This window comes from Muntiacus reevesi, chromosome 12, assembly GCF_963930625.1.
Source record: "Muntiacus reevesi chromosome 12, mMunRee1.1, whole genome shotgun sequence".
NCBI classification, from domain to species: domain Eukaryota; kingdom Metazoa; phylum Chordata; class Mammalia; order Artiodactyla; family Cervidae; genus Muntiacus; species Muntiacus reevesi.
In genome coordinates, this window is record NC_089260.1 from 59,874,794 (window position 1) to 59,895,425 (window position 20,632).

Here is a 20,632-nt window from a genome sequence, read left to right on the forward strand (position 1 = left end):
GTGTGGTGCAACTTATTATCAGAGCAGGTCTTGAACTGGCTCCCCTAGAGATAAAAAGAACATTTTAAAAAACTACAATCTAGAGGATTTAAAGGGGGCAGAATAGACCACTTGTTGAAACTTATTGGAGCTTGTGGTTCTATTATTTGATTATTATAAGATTATGATTGCTATTGCCAGAAGCTGAGAGACTTCCTCTTTGGACTTAGGCCCCATTTATATTGCTGAATAAACATCCATTTTTTAAAAGCACAGCCGTTAATAATTTGTCCAGTTGTCCATTTATTTTCCCAAACCACCATGTCTTCCCAGGCTGTGGGTTAACATTATGACAGTCACTGTTAAGCTTTTAATGGCCATTTATTTATTTCTGCAATATGTTCATTTGAATGTTTTCCTTGAACATCCAGACATTTATTAGTCATTTGTTTACCGTTACACAAATTTATGGAACTGTTAAATTCACCATCTTGGTGAGCTGTCAGAGAAGAGCTATAGGCCTGGGAAGCATATTGTTTGGAATTTGTTAGAAGTTCATCCCAATACTATCAATTCTGTTTATTAGAGAACTGAGACAATGAAAGTAATCTCACACAGACATAAATATCTGACTTGAAAAACATACTTTCCTTCAGATTGAGAGACTATCACTTGGAAAAACAAAAAAACAGGCAAGCAGGGAGAAGGTTGCTTGTTGTAGGAACCCATTTAGAAAATCAACAAATAGATACATAATGGAGAGTTTAATAACATGTAAGACTCTGTGTATAATATTCTGTCCTGGGTGCACGTTTCAGAATGATGAGTGAAAGATCTTTCTGATAATTCAGTAATAATTCTTTCTTGGTTGGGTTCTTGAAGCCATTTTATACTAAAAATTCTTTCTTAGGATTGCAGTAAGTTGTTGAACTAAATTTCTCTGATATCCATGCTTAATAAAAGAGTCTTTTGGAAGCAAGCAAAAGAAATAGAACTATAAACTTTTGAAGTGAGTCAGATTTATACTTGGATCCCCTCTCTGACTCTTCCTTGCTATGCAACCTCAGATAAGTGCTTTGAACTCTTGGAGCCTTAAAAGCCTCATCTGCATGATGGGAATAGTAATCGTCACTACTTAAGATAATCAGAAATACTAATACAATGCATGTGAGATGCTTGGAAGAAAGTCTATCATAGTAAAGACTTGCAGGATATTAGGTGTTAATATCATTATTATTGTCATAATTTCTCTTTAACATCTTATCAGACTAATGCCTTTGGGTTCATGATCTGTACACTGTTTTGACTGATTTAATGCCTGAAACCTACATAGCATCAAAAGAACTTTCTCTAGCCCAGATTTAGAGCATGATGACAATTTAACTGAATTTCTGCTTTTGCTCAAGAGTTATGTTAAAGCTTCTGTTCTTAATTTAAATCCTAAAGTGGGCTTTCTCTGCTGAAATTCTGGGTACTGTGCTTTAAGGCAGTGTATTCAGAAAGCCATAGTATTTGTGTGCATGCATACTCAGTCATTTCTGACTATTTGTGACCCTGTGGTCTGTAGCCCACCAGACTCCTCTGTCCATGGAATTTTCCAGGCAAGAACACTGGAGTGGGTTGCCATTTCTTTCTCTTGGAGATCTTCCTGACCCAGAGATTAAACCCATGTCTCCTGTATTGGAAGGCAGATTCTTTACCACTGCGCCATCTGGGAAGCCATGGGGTCGCAAGGAGTTGGACACAGCTGAGCACATACGCCTGCATAGTATTTACATGGGGATATTCTGCCACTGGAGGCCTCCAGGTGGATTCTGGAATGCTGGTAAATGTTCCTTCTTGGTTGAACTCCAGCCCTCACAGCTGAGCATAGGATGCTGCCCCCTGAATACTCTTCCCTCCCATTGCTCTTCTGTTCACTTCAGGCAAACTCCTTGTTTTCTTTACTAAAGAGAGAGCTACTGAACTCGACTTCAAGAATGAGCTAACACCTTTTGACCAGGACAGAACATCCAGAGTATTCTAAGATGATGAAGAGAAATGGAAATAAAAGTGATAGGATATAAGGGAATGAGATCATCCATTGAGGTTAACATCTGACAAACTGGGACAAATGGCCCCTAATCAGCATCTCAACCCAGTCAACTAAAATATAGCATTCTTCTTCAAGATTCTTATCCCAAGAAGAAACCATGTGTTGCATGGAGAATGCGTCAACCCTTGTGACTTCCCTAGTAGCCCAGTGGTTAAGATTTCACCTTCCACTACAGAGGGTGTGGTTCCATCCTTGGTCAGGGAGCTAAGTTCTCAGGTGCCTTGTGGTCAAAACACTAAACCTAAAACAGAAACAATATTGTAGCAAATTCAGTAAAGATTAAAAAAAAAAAAAAAAAAGTCCATGTTAAAAAAACTTAATAAAAAAAGAGTGCATCAGTCCTCAACTTTAATTTTGCATCAGAATTACCTGTGATTTTTTTTTTTTTTGGAAAATAATAATTTCCACGTCTAAAATTGATGGGTGTGGTAGGTTTGGAATGGGACCTTGGAACTCGTTTGTGTTTTATTTGTAAATCTCTGCAGATCTTTCTGGTGCAACCCGAGGACTGAGAACTTAGTGAATGATGAAGAAGTTTGGAATGAGGTGCTAATAGAGGGAGGCTAATTACGCCACAGTGGTGTTGGAGAACTCTTGAGAGTCCCTTGGACTGCAAGGAGATCCAACCAGTCCATCCTAAAGGAGATCAGTCCTGGGTGTTCATTGGAAGGACTGATGTTGAAGCTGAAACTCCAATACTTTGGCCCCCTCATGTGATGAGTTGACTCATTGAAAAAGACCCTGATGCTGGGGAGGATTGGGGGCAGGAGGAGAAGGGGACGACATAGGATGAGATGGTTGGATGGCATCACTAACACAGTGGACATGGATTTGGGTGGACTCCAGGAGTTGGTGATGGAGAGGGAGGCCTGGTGTGCTGTGGTTCACGGGGTTGCAAAGAGTTGGACACGACTGAGCGACTGAACTGAACTGAACTGAATTACCCCACAAGTTAGCCTACACTATTGTAAAACAAAACTTAGGAGTGAGTGAGCTAATATACATCAGTATGGATTGTCTTCCAAGAACTCATAAGCAAATTGAAATCCATTTGGAAGCCTTTCACTAAAACTCCTATGCTGCAAATAGTGTGACTATTTTTAAACCACTGATAATGGCACAGCTAAAAGGATCTGGCCCCTCCTTACCTGGAATTCTCCTCATCAAGTCTGATTGCAAAAGGTATGGCTGGGAGAAGAGAGGCAATTCTATATTTAAAGGATTTTTTAGTGACTCAAAATATCTATGTTCATGATAAGCAACCTCAGTATCAACTATAGACTGTTTTTAGTAGGAGTGTAATTGAACCAGAATTCAGATACTATTTCTGAATTTTCTCATGGGGATTAATAATATTTATTTTTTAGGTATGCAATAGGGATAATAGATAAATTCTGTTGAACATCTATTGATACAGAATTCTAATACCATCTAGGGGTCCTGAATATAGTTTACTTTGTTTCCAGTAGGGGAAAACTTTTATTATCATTAATACTAAGTAAAGATACTATGCATAAAGAGGCAATAACTAGGAAAAGGTACTAGGTGTTGCTGTTATACTAGGTACTAGATGCTAGATACTGGGTACTAGATAAAAGGTTACAGGGAGCCACCTGAACCTGCCCCATAAAATTCATATTTCTTAACAAGAGCAAAACAGCATTCATTTTGACAACTATGAACTTCAGTGACTTTTTTCTAACTTGGTCAGAAACTCTAGGCATTTAGGAGATGTCACTTGTTAATGCTCTGACATTTATATCTCAGTTTTTCACTGTACATATTAAAATCTCAACAGGGAAACAAAATAGACAAGGTTACGAAGACTCAGCAGCATTTTCCAATAGAATAGTCAGAGAACTTGCCTTCTAGCTTGAACCCAAAGCAAAATGAAGTTGATCATTATCTGTATATTTATTTTACATTTAACTTTAAGCTGCTCTATCTGGGGACAAATATTCATAACCACATTAAATTGACCTTTGGATTTGGGTGACCAACTATCCCAGTTGCTCAGAATTCAGGAGGTTCATGGGATGCGGATTTTTCAGATTTAAAACTAAGGACAGAGGACAGTCTTGGACAAATCAGGAAACCTTACTTGGTTGGTCACCCTATTTGTTATCCAGCTTTTATTTTAAGTTCATGAACTTAACCTCTCCAGTAAAGTGTAATAGAACAGATAGACCCATAATTAAGAACTAACAACTATATGTGGAGTTGCTGTCCACACTCTATCCTCATCCCTATTGGGTGCTAAAGATAAGATAGAAAGACTAGGAAGGCTAACAAATTAAATTTTTTAAAAAAGTAGGAAGTCTATATGTTATGCTAATCACAATCATTTGTATTCAGATATTAATAGAGATTGTTATACAATGCTTACAATTTCAAAAATACTACTGTGAGGGGAATCACCTTGAAAAGTATTAAGCCCATATAAAGATTCTCCATTTTCATGAATATGCATGTGTGCTTAGTCAGTAGCTCATGTCTGATGCTGTACAATCCATGGACTGGAGCCCACCAGGCTCATCTGTCCATGGAAGAATACTGGAGTGGGTTGTCATTTCCTACTCCAGGGGATCTTCCAACTCAAGGGTCAAACCCACATCTCCCGTGTCTCCTGCACTGGCAGGTGAATTCTTTATGACTAAGTCACCTGAGAATCCCATTATATCAATGAATTAAAAAGGAACTTGTCTATTGTGAGCATTATAGTTTTATGTTATTAATATTTAGCAAGTATCTATAGAGAATTATGGGCTTCTCTGATAGCTCAGATAGTAAAGAATCCAATTGCAATGCAGGACACCCAGATTCTATACCTGGATCAGGAAAATCCCCTGGAGAAGGGCATGGCAACCCACTCTAGTATGCTTGCCCTGAAAATCTCATGCATGAAGTAGTCTGACCAGCTACAGTCCATGGAATCGCAAAGAGCTGGACACAGTTGAGCACCTAAGCACACACACATAGAGAACTGTAGGTTCACTGATTGTCCTGGTTCTAAATAGCACTATAGGTGTTATTTAACTTCCAAAGTATATGTTGATGCAGAAATCATCTGTTTCCAATATGACAGGGATCAATTTTTTAAGGAAAGGTATACAACTGACTTTGCTAGCATTATCTACAAAGGAAAGATAAAATTTTGCAGAGAAAAGATAAAGGTTAGTTACTGAAGTAAGTTTCCTTTTAATAGTTGAAGTGAAAGTGAAAAAGACATAACAAACCCCAGATGTTCCTGGAGCAGCTATGGGAGGGTTAATTTTATTATGGATTTCATAGCACTGGGAAGTGTCAATTGATTAAGAGAGCTTGCAGTTCTGAGTGTTTTAGCCAGCCACCCATCTGCTTCACAGAAGTTTGTTAACACAGCTGGAAAAGATGGAGTTGCCAAAGCTTTCTTAAGCCTTTCAAGTCTCATCTTTTTTTTTTTCAGTAAAAGAGTAAAACAATTAGAATGCCTTCTCCAAGAAACTAAGTAAGCGAGAAAAAAAATAAAGTTTTTCTCTATTCCTTTGCCATGACTGAATATTATCCATATTTATAGTACTATTAAAATATAGATACAGTTGTAGTTTCTAGCAATCCTAATTATACCTGGTAATTGCTTATGTTTTTTTAAATGAGTTATTTTATGGTGTTCAAAGGTACGTCATCCCAATTTAGCCAGAGGTCATAATCCCTACACAAAAGCTTTCTCTGTGATTGAATCCTCCCCAGTGTCAGTTTCCAAATCACATCTCTTGCACATTGATTCATGCTAAGCCACTCATAGTCCTAAAATGTTGATGATCAAGAAAACACATTCTGCCACATCAAGTTCAAGGCTATATTCATTATCCTTTAAAATTCCAATTAAGAACTGCAATGCTCCTGAAACATGATTAAGAATAATGAAAAAAGAGCAAAGGGTGCTGACTGCCTGCTTAAAACTTCCCTGGTTGTTTTCAAAACAATTTGCTTAAAAAAGGGTATCGGGCAGACAAGGGCTATCATTCCTTGTCCTTAAAAGCCAAGAATAGTGCAATTCTATGTTTGTGTCTTATTTAATTATGTGTTTGTGCTTGCATTTTAACACAGCTATTGATTTATAGATGAAGAAACTGGAACTCAGAAAGTTCAAGTAAATTGGCAAAAGTCAAATGAATGCCAGTCAATTGTTCAGGGTTGCAAAATCTATTTCCCAATATATCAACTTCTAGGTTGAAATGGAAGAGTTCCTTCTTAGAGGTTCTAAGGCCTTTTACATGGGATAAAATGTATCAAACACAACTTCTCTCTTTTTAAGTTCCAGTAATTATGAAATGGAAGTATGCTTGGGCTACCCTGGTGGCTCAGATGGTAAAGAATTCATCTTCAATGCAGGAGACCTGGGTTCAGTCCCTGGGTCAGGAAGATCTCCTGGAGAAGGGAATGGCTACCCAGTCCAGTATTCTTGCCTAGAGAAATATGCTTAGACTTTGTCTTTCTGTTTCTTCATAAGAAGAATTAGACTTACTAACAACTGTGTCTTTGGTACTCAACTTATTTTCATTTATTCAAGAAGAATTTATTAACAACCTGTTATGTGCCAGGCACTCAGTCCAACTCTGGAATATCAGAGCTCAGTGCAACTGACATGAACTCTGCCCTCAACAGACAGAGTTAGAAAAGCAGTTCTCAAACTTCAGTGTCAATGAAAAATATGAGACCAATCACCTACTCAATAAAAAATGTGAGACCAGCCTCCCTCAATCATGATTCTGAAAGTCTGCAAGGATATACAGGCATCTACATTTTAATTGTCTTTCTGGTGATCTTTATGCAGAGAAATGTTGGGAAAGATATACTTTAAACAAACAACCAGATGACAAAGTATAATTATATATTGTACATATAATTACATATGCACATTGGAGAAACAGAACAAGATAATATGAAAGAGAAGAAAAAAGACATGGAACTTAGAGCAGGGATCAGAACAGGGAACTGATTTTCATCAGAGAGGGTTGGAATTAGCCAGATGGGGCCTAAATCAGAGAAATAATTCTGTTCTGTAAACAGAACAGTCAAGGGTGATAAGATTAGTGCAGTTCTATAAAAATCTGGGTTATTTCTTTGAAGACATAACTGCTCTCTCTGACATATGCAAAGAAATCACGTTTTGCACAATGAAGAAGCTGCAGTTTCCACCAGTATCAGAATAATGAAGGAGTAAGTTGTCCAACATCCATCACAGGCTACATCTGAGCTTGCTTACAGCCTTGAATGAGGCCACAGCTCCAGAATCTGACTTCAGCTCTTCCCGAAAATTTTGAGTAATATCAAAAGGCAAGATCACTTACTGTAATCCACCAAGCTCAATCCATTCTGATTCTTTTGCTACATTGGGGGACTTCCCTGATAACTACTTCCTGAGAGAGGAGCTGGGCTGATCCTCCAGTTTCTATTGTGAAATGTCTTAGTTGCGCCTGACTCTTTGTGACCCCCTGGACTGTAGCCCGCCAGGCTCCTCAGTCCATAGAACTCTCCACACAAGAATACTGCAGTGGGTTGCCATTCCCTTCTCCAGGAGACCTTCCTGACCCAGGAATCAAACCCGGGTCTCCCACACTACAGGCAGATGCTTTATTGTCTGAGCCCGCAGGGAAGCTAAGAGGCCATAAACCAAAAGCTTAAGGACCCAGGTGTGGGGTAAGCTCTCAGACTCTCAGACAAGAAAGGCTGTGTGGACCTCATGAATATGATCATTTAGTGCAGCCTGGCGTGGCAGGGGGAGTTCTATGCTCTGTGGAAGACCCGTCTCTACAATATAATCAGTTTCTCTGAGGCTCCAGCCAGACTGTGTGGCCACACAGTGGTGATGTTGTCAGAGACTTCAGTTGGCTCACTATGCTTCTGGGCTCCACACACCCCTTATATAGAGTTCATTGTGTCATAATAGTACCGTCCTGATGAAAGCATCATTTGTACAGTAGGAAACCGATAGGCCTTCAGAGATAAGCCTCTTCAGTAGGCTCAGGACATATTTTGAATTTAGACACAAAGGAGAAACAGGTAACCAGATTAACTTTATAGTTCATTTAATTCTTTCCCATACCAAGAAAAAAAAATGCAAAAAAGAGGCAAATGCTTTATTTTTTCTTCATTGTTTCCCTTCCTTTTTTTAAGGCTTCACTTAAGAAAATACTCCTTTAATACTAGAACACCTATTATCTGCAAGGTGCTCAGCTGGCTCGTGGTGGTGGTGGTTTTGTCTGACTCTTGTGATCCCATGAACTGTACCCTGCCAGGCTCCTCTGTCCTCTGTCCATGGGATTTCCCAGGCAAGAATACTGAAGTGGGTTGCCATTTCCTTCTCCAAGGGATCTTCCCAACCCAGGGATCGAATCAAGTCTCCTGCATTGCAGGCAGTCTCCTTCCTGCATTGCAGGCAGATTCTTTACCAACTGAGCTACCAGGGAAGCCCATAAATGGAAATTTAGAGTCCTAGCCCAAGTTACCCTCATCAGCTAGTTGGTGAAACAACATTAATTGTTTTAAAATGAATTAAATTATTGATAGAATTTTTATATCTCAAACTCAAGAATTGTTTATTATTTACTGTATATCATGCACTATATAGTGATTTATTATTTTAAGTCACTTATATTAATAAAAGTTGACTTACTGAATGGTTGTGTAAGTTCTAAAAGTTCACACTGTAGATACCTCTATTTTGAAGAATAAGAGACAGAGGTCTAACAGGGAAAGAAAATTGAGTACATATTGAAACCCAGGCAGTTTGATTCTAGAGCCACTGTTTGATCTACTTTGGTGTCCTACTGATTAAATACAAACAGAATATATAGGGAGCACTGAGGATGAAGTTCCAAATAGGAAAAGGAGTACGTCAAGACTGTATATTGTTACCCTGCTTATTTAACTTATATGCAGAGTACATCATGAGAAATGCTGGGCTGAAAGAAGCACAAGCTGGAATCAAGATTGCCGGGAGAAATATCAATAACCTCAGATATGCAGATGATACCACTCTTATGGCAGAAAGTGAAGAGGAACTAAAAAATCTCTTGATGAAAGTGAATGAAGAGAGTGAAAAAGTTGGCTTAAAGCTCAACATTCAGAAAACTAAGATCATGGAATCTGGTCCCATCACTTCATGGCAAATAGATGGGGAAACAGTGGAAACAGTGTCAGACTTTATTTTGGGGGGTTCCAAAATCACTGCAGATGGTGACTGCAGCCATGAAATTAAAAGACACTTACTCCTTGGAAGGAAAGCTATGACCAACCTCGACAGCATATTAAAAAGCAGAGACATTACTTTGCCAACAAAGGTCCGTCTAGTCAAGGCTATGGTTTTTCCAGTAGTCATGCATGGATGTGAGAATTGGACTATAAAGAAAGTTGAGCACCGAAGAACTGATGCTTTTGAACTATGGTGTTGGAAAAGACTCTTGAGAGTCCCTTGGACTGCAAGGAGATCCAACCAGTCCATCCTAAAGGAGATCAGTCCTGGGTGTTCATTGGAAGGACTGAAGCTGAAGCTGAAACTGCAATACTTTGGCCACATGATGTGAAGAGTTGACTCACTGGAAAAGACCCTGATGCTGGGAGGGATTGGGAGCAGGAGGAGAAGGGGATGACAGAGGATGAGATGGCTGGATGGCATCACCAACTCGATGGACATAAGTTTGGTTAGACTCCGAGAGTTGGTGATGGATAGGGAGGCTTGGTGTGCTTCGATTCATGGGGTCGCAAAGAGTCAGACACGACTGAGCGACTGAACTGAACTGAACTGAGGAAGAAGTTATTCATGCTACTGGGCTCAGTGAAGGCTTCAAAGAGTAGGTTCAGATAATTTGAGCATTGAGGCTGTAGTGGGGAACGTAGAATGGTGATACCAAGGTTAGTAAATTACCCTTCTTGATTTTAAAAAACTTAGAGTGAGGGAGACATATTTCAGAAAAAGGAAACTTCTATGTTATATAGGTTCTAGGCAGAAGACTTAATAGAAAGACTCAATAGAACAGAAGATGCAATAGAAATACATTTTCTCCCAGGATCTCCTTTAATTATGGAGAGAAATCTTTAAGCCCCCTCCTCCCCATCTACCCTCTCTACCCCTCATCCCTGCCCCTAAGCTTCCCCCTTAGTTTCTATCAAGCAGGGTTGTCCACATTGCATTCACCAAATGACTCACTGATCTAATCAGATGGCCCATGATTGAATTAGAATGATCATGCTTCAGTTCAGCTCCTGAGCAAGTGATTCAACTATGAGTGCCAGAGGAAATAGCTATGTGATCAATATTGGCTGTCTGCCAACAGGGAAGAAGACAGGGTGTAAATCTAACTGGTAACTAATGGTTGTGTCACACTGAAACTCTGATATGGGTCAAACAGTCTTATAAAGAGATGTGTGACCTACTGTAAAATGGAGATGAATGCTGAAAATCACAGGGAAATTCCTATAGATTTCTGAGAGTTTTGTTTATTATATAGTTCAGAGGATAAAAAGATGATGGGAAGGGCACTGCTAAATGAAAGTGGAAATAATTATAAAAATGACATTTAAATAGATAGACTGATGTTTATATAGCGCTGATCTTGTGCCACACTTAAAACGTCATGTATTTACGTGCATGTGTACGTGGGAGGTCGCTTTAGGCATGTCCGACTCTTTGCGACCCTATGGACGGTAGCTTGCTGGGCTCCTCTGTCCATGGGATTCTCCAGGCAAGAATGTTGGGGTGGGTTGCCATGCCCTCCTCCAGGGGGTCTTCCTAACCCAGGGGTCGAACCTGTACTTCTAGTGTCTCCTGCTTTGTAGGTGGATTCTTTACCACTTAGCCCCTGGGGAAGCCCTTATATATGTATACACACACATATATATTTTGTGTGGATACTATTTATAATATATGTGTTATTTTAGTTCACCCATGCCATCCCTATGAGATAGGTATTATTGTTATCCCATTTCAAGGCCTAAGCACAATGACGTTAAGCAACTGTCCAAAGTCACATTACACACAAGAAGTAGCAGTTATATTAGAACAGTTTGCCATTATGCTATATGATACAGCTGAGAAACATGCCAATGACTATTTTTAAACAATATATAAAAAGCCAGATTCCAGTCATTTAATAAATAAAGCTAAATTCATTCTATTTTAGTTCAATTCCATTTACATATTCTTACAAAGGTTGCTGAGCACTTTTGCTGATAAAAGAAAAATATGTTAAGATTTTATCCAAAGTAAGGTTCAACACCAAGTCTAGACTGCTACACTTCAGAGCTTATTCCTTTGTTAATTGTTCTTTATAACTTTACTTAAGACCAAGATTCAACCCAAGAGAAAGGATTCTTTACTCCTATTTTGACTCTGAGAAGGGGTAGAAGGCAGATGGGCAGGAACAGTTTTAGAATGTGGGGAAATATTCTTAGTCTAGAGACATGTCCAAAACCTGATGTTCTTATGGGGAAGTTAAATAAAAACAGATCTGTGCAGTTCTCTGCCCAATGTGTCACATTTCTGCAGTTCTTTAGAGTTTATTTTAGGCTCTAAGATACGCCATTAACTGACCCAGTCACCTGTCTCCCCACAGTCAGTATTTGTAACTTTAGTAGGTATTTAGAGAATGGGAACATTACACGTGGACATGATGCAAAAGTGGTGCATGTTTTTTAAAACAAAATATATGAGAGAATATGATCAAATGGTAATCATTTAAAATTTCAGATTGTGTGATTAGGAATGATTTTTCTTTTTCAGTGTTTTATATTTTGTCTGTGTTAGTATATGTTGATACTAACAAAAGCAATTTCACATTTGTAGAAGTAGCTGTCAATTGGAGAGAATTTATAGGTTAGTATATGTTGATACTAACAAAAGCAATTTCACATTTGTAGAAGTAGCTGTCAATTGGAGAGAATTTATAGGTCAATTGGAGAAGTAGCTGTCAATTGGAGAGAATTTATCTTTTTTTGTGCTTACTATTTTTTCCAGGTGTTGTGTTTTAACTGTCTTATGTCATCTGAATGAATGGTGTGGACATGACAAGCGTCCCAGAGTCTTATCTTCAGTCAGTCAGTTCAGTCACTCAGTCATGTCTGACTCTGCAACTCCATGAACTGCAGCATGCCAGGCTTCCCTGTCCATCACCAACTCCCGGAGTCTACTCAAACTCATGTCCATAGAGTCAGTGACACCATCAAAATATCTCATCCTCTGTCATCCCTTTTCCTCCTGCCTTCAATCTTTCCCAGCATCAGGGTCTTTTCAAATGAGTCAGTTCTTCACATCAGGTGGCCAAAGTGTGGGAGTTTCAGCTTCAGCATCAGTCCTTCCAATGAATATTCAGGACTGATTTCCTTTAAGATGGGCTGGTTGGATCTCCTTGCAGTCCAAGGGACTTTCAAGAGTCTTCTCCAACACCACAGTTCAAAAGCATCAATTCTTTGGCTCTCAGTTTTCTTTAGAGTCCAACTCTCACATCCAAATATGACTACTGAAAAAACCATAGCTTTAACTATACAGACCTTTGTTAGCAAAGTAATGTCTCTGCTTTTCAATATGCTGTCTAGGTTGGTCATCACTTTTCTTCCAAGGAGCAAGTATATGTTAATTTCATGGTTGCAGTCACCATCTGCAGTTATTTTGGAGCCCAAGAGAATAAAGTCTGCCACTGTTTCCACTGTTTCCCCATCTATTTGCCATGAGGTGATGGGACTGGATGCCATGATCTTTGTCTTTTGCATGCTGAGTTTTAAGCCAGCTTTTTCACTCTCCTCTTTCACCTTCATCAAGAGGCTCTTTATTTCATCTTTACTTTCTGCTGTAAGTGTGATGTCATCTGCATATCTGAAGTTATTGATATTTCCTCAATATCAATAACCTTTCGTTAACATAAGCATACATAATGGCCTGCATCAGGGAGATAATCTTACCCTGCCCACCTGTGAAGGACTGTGACATTCTTGAATTGTTCGTGTAACAAATGGCAAGCACCCAGTGCCCCTGTCTGTTGCTTACCAGCAAGGCCCAAAAATTCACATTTGTGGAGGCTGGAATCTCAGATAGATGTGACATCTTTGTTGATATGAGAGGAGGTGTTCTGTTTCACACCACACATGAAATGACTGTAAGCAAGTGGGACTAACACATCCCCCTATCTGAGACTTGCCATTCTAAGAGATGTTTGCAGGTCTTTTTGCTTTGTTTCCTCACCTCCCACTCCACTCCATCTCTGATCCAAAAAAGGACCTGGCAACCAGGCCCCAACAAGATGGTTATTTTGAGGTGCTAGCCTGCCATCCTCTCAGTCAGCTGGCTCCTGAATAAAGTCCCTTCCTAGTCCCAACATCTCATCTCAGATTCATTGACTTAGTGTGCGGTGAGCAGAGTGAGCTTGGACTTGTTAACAGAAGGTTGATATCAAACAATCAGAATATGTAGCATGCAATGTGCTAAAAATATTGCCTTCTTATTTTTTCTAATTTCACCAACATTCTTGAAAGTTATTATCAACTGTAATACTACAGTTTGAGAAACTGAAATTCACAATGGCCAAATAATTTGTATAGATTCTGGTCCCTGGAAATTGGCAAAGTCAAGATCCAAACTGAAGTATATCTGAATTCAAAATCAAACTTGTTCATAAATAAAACCCTAATATTTTTGGCTGTAAGTTCAGGGATTCAAGTGCCTTTCCTAGTCTCTTACTTGAATTCACTTCTTTAGCTAGCCTGAGTTAGTGTTAACTGAGTTCCACTATCTCTCCTGGTTGGAAATCCCTGTCTTCTTTCCAGTGATTAAATATCTTTATATCATCTCTCCAAGCCCAACTCAAATTATTTCCTTTTTGAAACCTTCCAGAATGTACCAGATGATAGGATTCTCTCTTTTTTCCCAAATCCTTTACTTAGATTTCTCCTTTAGCACTCACTGTAAAGCTGCCTTGTAATGCTGTGGATCTGACGGATCACCAGCAGATAAGAAAAATAGAACCCAGATAGGGCAAAGAAATTGGTTATGATAACATATCTAGTATGAAGTACAGATGGATTTCAAACCATTGCATGATCAGAAATTTTGTCATGACACAAATTTTAATGGTAGAGGTACTCTGGTAACGTTTTACCTAATTATCTGATATGTAAAGAAGCCAAGCCATTGTTTGAATGAAAGTTATAGAAGAATAGGAAATTAGCACTCAGTGGGAGACTTTGAAATCTTGTGACCAATAAAGTAACATGAAAGGAAATATGACATATGTAGATGTAGAATATATCTCAAACCAAGATACTTCTCATTTTCCAATCAAGAGATACTTGAAGCTCTGTCTCTGTTTGGCTGACACTTTTTAGGTTTTATTTTCTAAACACTGAGAATCACAGAGTCCTTGTTAGTGGATATTTGAACTGGTCTCTCTCCAGTTTTCCTCGTACCTTCTGTGATGAAGTGGCCATGAATGTAAGTGTAAGCTTCAGAATTTTTGAAAAGAGCAAGTTCATTGCTGCATTTCTAATGAGCCAACTCTTGAAAATGGAATACACCAGTTTCTTTCTTCCATATCCTACTTGTCCTGCTTCAGATATATACAAGGCAAGTAGACATCATCTTAACATTCATTCAGTTCAACAGTGGAAAACCAACAATGTGGCATTTTAGAAGCTAAGTTGTTGTTATTGTTCCACACAAGATCTGGGCATTAAAAAGTCTCTAACTCCTGTCTCAAAGGCTCTTGTCAACATAGCAAAAAAGATTCTAAATCAATAAAGAACTTCAGGGAGCTTTTGGAAATACTCATTTAAAAGGTTCCATTTTTCAGAACAGATTTACTGCACCCTATTGATGGGAAGAAATGAGTTTGTCCTTCTAAACATTTTCAGTTTGAAAAAAGTGATTTTTAAATTAAGGCCAGACACAAAATAGCAAGTTTCTTTCTCTCTCTTTTTTTCCTTCTTTGATTCTTGCTTTTATTCTCATTACAAAAAATATTGAAAATCTCATGAAAAAACATCTGCTGAAAAAAGTAAGAAAAAGAAATATGTACATACACATCTAAGGAAATTTTATATTCTGTATAGCATATAATATATTCAGTTTTCAGTAAAAGGGAGATTTTTGGTTTTATGGATTAATCTCTGCTTCATGCCAGTTCTTCTAGGAATAAATTAGCTGATAATAGTAGTAAGAATGATGATCACAATTTCTATCTATGAAGTGTCTACTGGGTTTCAGACATTGTATTATATACATGTGTCATTTATCTTAATTATAACATCTATCCAATAATGTAAGCATTGCCATTCCATTGTTCATATGAAGAAACACGAGGCTCAAAAAGATTAAGTAGCTTTTCTTTTTTTTAATTTTTTCCCCATTTATTTTTATTAGTTGGAGGCTAATTACTTCACAATATTGTAGTGGTTTTTGCCATACATTGACATGAGTCAGCCATGGATTTACATGTGTTCCCCATCCCGATCCCCACTCCCTTAAGTAGCTTTTCGAAGATCACTTACCTTAGAAAACCACGACCACCAACAACAAAATGACAGATAGAATTTAAACCCAGCTCTTTGTAACGAATATCTCATGGTCCTAAGTCTCACATACACTTTCTAACATGACTGTAAAGCACTGTACTAGATTATCATTGAGAATGTATGCAAGTATATAAAAATGTATAAAATAAATATAATTTATGTAATAATTTATTATAGATATTTCCTTACTCTCTAATATCATGTAATGAATAGGCCAATGACTAATTACAGCAGGTATCTAGAAAGAATGGGATGTAAATATCATCCCAAGTGTTATGACAGTTCAAAGAAGAGTAAACTCAACATAGGTTGAAAAAACCAAGAGTTCGTGGTTTTTCAAGGTTTCATGAAAAAAGTGAGGTTTAAACTAGCTTCTATTGGATGCATATGTCCTGAATGGGGACAAAAGGGAGGTTGTTTGTTTGCTTGTGGCAAGGGAGCAGGAATTGGATAGAGCGTGGCATCATGGAATCAAGAGTAAGAACTATGGAGAAAGGAAGGGAGTGGTGAGTAAAGAGGTAACCCTGACACTCTATTTGTTCAGTAATAATAAAGGCTATTCCCTGGAAGGACTGATGCTGAAGCTGTAATTCCAATACTTTGGCCACCTGATTTGAAGAACTGGTTCATTGGAAAAGACCCTGATGCTGGGAAAGATTGAAGGCAGGAGGAAGAGGGGATGACAGAGGATGAGATGGTTGGATGACATCACTGACTCGATGCACATGAATTTGAGCATTTGAGAAAGTGATGGACAGGGAAGCCTGGTGTGCTGCAGTCCATGGGGTCGCAAAGAGTCATACACAACAGAGAGACTGAACTGAACTGAACTGATTATTAGATGAGTGTCAAATGATGATTGTCGTATATTCAATATAACATTCACATATTAAATAAGTATTAATTATTTGCCTATCTTTATTTTGAGAAAAATGGAGCATAGAGGAAAAGTAACTTGTTCAAGGTACACCATAAAGCCATAATAATGCCCAAGTCTTTTGACTTACATACTCAGATTATCACCATTCTGTCAGGATATATGGTCTGGGATATTGTGATGTTTACTCAGAGATGAAAAATTATCTCTAATATTGAGTTTAAAGTGAGTATAATATAGAGTAGAAGAGAGAAAAGATATCCTTTGTTTTGTCTATGCAGAAAACATTGTTGAGTGCCTTGAAAGGCAGGGCAGTAGGCAGAAGTCCAAGAAAACTGAGGCAGGCTCTGTGACCTCAAAGAGGTTCTAATCTATTGTGGTAGATGAGACCTATAGACTAATAGTGAGCATACAATGTATTACATGATATATATCTTTGAAGAGGTAAAAATAGACAAAAAGGAAAATAGATGAGATCTTTTTCAAATAATGGAAGCAAATCAGAGAATTCATGGAAATGGTGGAGCCAAATATGCGTTGAATCCTTACAGGATACAGAGAATCAGCAACTGAGCCTCTGTTACACAATGGCTAGTGTGAGGGCTTCCCTGGTGGTTCAGTAGTAAAGAACCTGCCTGCCAATGAAGGAGACTTGGGTTCGATCCTTGGGTTGGGAAGATCCCCTGGAGAGGGAAATGGCAACCCACTCCAGTATTCTTGCCTGGGAAATCCCATGGACAGGGAAGCTTGGCAGGTTACAGTCCATGGGGTTGCAAAAGAATCGGACTAAACAACTACAGCAAGCCAGTGTGAACTCAGAAATATGGAACAAAATTGACCATTCATGGTCTGATTTGATTAGTGTACAAACACATAGAAGGTTGTAATGGGAATGAAGATAGGAAAGTTAATGAGATCTGGTTGGAGAATCTTGATGTCAAAATAATAGTTCAGACTTTTCTTTGCAAACAATGGGGAGTCACTGAGGACTAAAGAGTTTAGAATATAAACTTTACAAATGAGGAGATTTTTCTGACTTTTCAATCCTTGCCTGCCATATATTTGCTCTTACTATTTGATGAGAGAATCAATGAACTCCCATCACATAGTCAAGGTTATGTTTTAGGAAGGCAGCAATGTATAAAATGAGTTATAAATGGGAAAGGCTAGAGAAAAGGAAACCAGTTAGGAGGCTGTTGTGTTCAACCAGGAAAGAAAATGTGGGAATTTCAGCTAGGTTTCTGGCAGTAGGAATAGAATTCAAGGGAAAGACATGAGAATCGCTATTATTGAAGCATGGTCAACACGTGTTGACTCATAGGATATTTGTAGAAAAGCAGAAAATGAGTTAGACATGTTGGCTCACAGGATATTTGTAGAAAAGCAGAAAATGAGTTAGTCATGGAACTCAAACTTTGAACCTAGTAAGAAAATAAGACACATAAAAGGAAATATCTGATTCAGAAGTTGGAGTTGATTTGTTCATATATTCAAAGAATAGTGTGCCAGAGAGAAGGAAATGGCAACCCCATTCAATGGCATCCACTATTCTTGCCTGTAGAATCCCATGGACAGGGGAGCCTGGTGGGCTACAGTCCATGGAGTCGCAAAGAATCGAACACGACTAAGCAACTAACACACACACACACATTATGTGCCAGAAAGTTTTCTAAGACACTTGATATACAGCAGACACAAAATAGACAAAACCCCTGCTCTCCATGAGTTTACATTCTATAACATGTGGGAAGAGGGTAGAATATTAAAAAAATAGATAATAATTGAACTATTTAGTATATTTAAGAGTTATGAAAAAGGGCATGATAAGGGGATTTGGGGTGAGTGGCAGGAAATAGTCACTTTAGTCAAGGTAGTAAGGGTCAGCAGTAGGTGAAGGGGATGCCTGAGGAAAGAACTGGGAAGTAAAAAGTTTAGATATCTGAGATTTGGGAAAGAGAGACCCTAGAAATCATTTGCTTTAAGGTGGTAATAGATGGAATGTGAAACAACAAGAAAAAAAAAAGACTTCTCTTTTTTCTACCTGAAGACTGAGGGTAACACTTTGGGGACGATCTACATTTAATGGCTAAAAAATTCCAGCATAATCAGGATGTAACAAAGGGAAAAACTTTAGACTCATTTAGAGATGAATATACTAGACTATTTTATCTGGTTTAAAACATCTCCCTGCCTAGAAATTAAGCCCAGCTTAATTAAAAGCAATTTTTTTAAAAGTTAAAAAAAAAAAAAAAGCCCAGATCTGTTAAAGTAATCCAGTAATCCAGTTTCTCCATAAGCCTAAAAGGAAGAACTGGTTGTCATATATGATGAGCCTTCTATGACCCTTTCAATTCTCATATAATAGAAAAGGCCAGAGGACAAAACTCCAGTTGTAAATATAATTTGAGATGAATTTTTCAATTTTGCTCTATTCTTTCTTATATCTACTGGTACACCAATAATGGAACTTGGCACGTAGAAGATTCTCTATGCATGTCAGTTGAATTAAAATTAAGCTAACCAATGTTTGATTTGGGCGGGGGGTGAAGTATTGATGATAAAGCTGTGCAACCACTATTTAGCAGAACATACTTGAGTGATGCTGTACTGGATTTGACTTAGGGACTCAACCCAGGGTGGACACCATCTGCCGATTCCAGAACTGGAATGAGCTTCCCACACTGAGCAGAGTCCTCAGAAGGTCATGGGGTTCAGTTCTCTTCCTCTAGGCATTTGAAATCTAAAACATCAAAGCTAGTGGTTGCATATTCTCTTTCATTAGAGTAGATTCTAAAATATCTTATACATTTTAGACCATCTTTTAATTGAACGAAGCCTCTCTTGATGAAACTGAAGTTTATTTTCAACTACTCTTATTGTGTGTTCCAGTATGTAAGAGATTCTAACATTTACATAGCTTTTTTTTTTTTAACAAGCTTATCAGTTTGTTCTCCAAAGAAACCATCCTCTGCTTGTACATTGCAGTTTATGAAATGCTGCACTTTCAGAACAGATTTGCTTACAGTAGACACTCTTTAATTTTTAAAGATTTTCAAGAATTCTATAGCTAGATGTATAGACTTCAGATTTAATATCTTAGAAACTTTCCCTCTTGATTCTTTCGCAGGTGAGCCAAAGAGAGCAGTAGGATCTGGGTTCTATATAAAATGAAGAGGGGGGTAAAAAAAAGAAAAAACTGCCCCTGATTTTTTTTTTTTTTTTTAAACTGAGATTTAAAAGGTTTCACCAAATGTTTTCTCTGTTCAGATAAGGGAGCCAAAGGCTACGACAGCAGCTTGTCTGGATTAGAAGGTTGATTGTTTGCACTCTTGTTTAGTTTCGTTCCTTAATGCGGACCAGGATGTCAGGGGTCTTCTGTGAGAGCAGCTGAGGAGAGCAGAGACACAGGGTGGGGTCTAGGGAAGACTGATGTGAGGTATGTGTGGGGGCAGAGGGGGGAGGGGGAGGGAAACAGAGATCAAAGAATCATCCAGGGCTCCTCAGCCTTCCACAGCAGAAAAGCCTGTGGCAACTCTTTGATGTCCAGTTTGCCCTCTGCCCCCATTCAGAAGTGTGTCGAGGGACCTGAGTGAGAACGGATTCAGCAGGGCCATTTTATAGGTCTGTGAGGCAGATAGCATCTTTCCCGTACCTTCTAAAGGAGACGGGCAGAAAAAAAATAATTGCTGTAATTCCTGACCTACAGGAGCTTACACTCTAGTTCAACAGACAAAACCTTGAGTGCCTTGACCGGTCAACTTTAACAAGTTTGCCTTCACAAACAACGGAAACTTTTGATTGTGTCATGGTTGTGATTTTAATCCTTAACATGATAGTTTGATAAATCTGTTCTTCTCAGGAATAAAAAAGCACCTGAACACAATATCATCCTTTTGTCTGGTAGGGTGTCTTTCCTCAGTCACGTCCCTTTATTGACTTTCTTTTCCCTCCCTCTAATCTATTTCTGGTGTTTTATATTTTGTATTCAAAGCAGCTGTGTTTTACACAATGTTATGGCCATCTATGGTTATCTGTTGTTTTTTTTTTCCTTTCAGCTAACAGAAAAATTATCCTGCCTGCCCTCTGGACAACATAGGCTTTGGTAACATTTCAGAGCTTTTTTTTTTTTTTTTTTGATA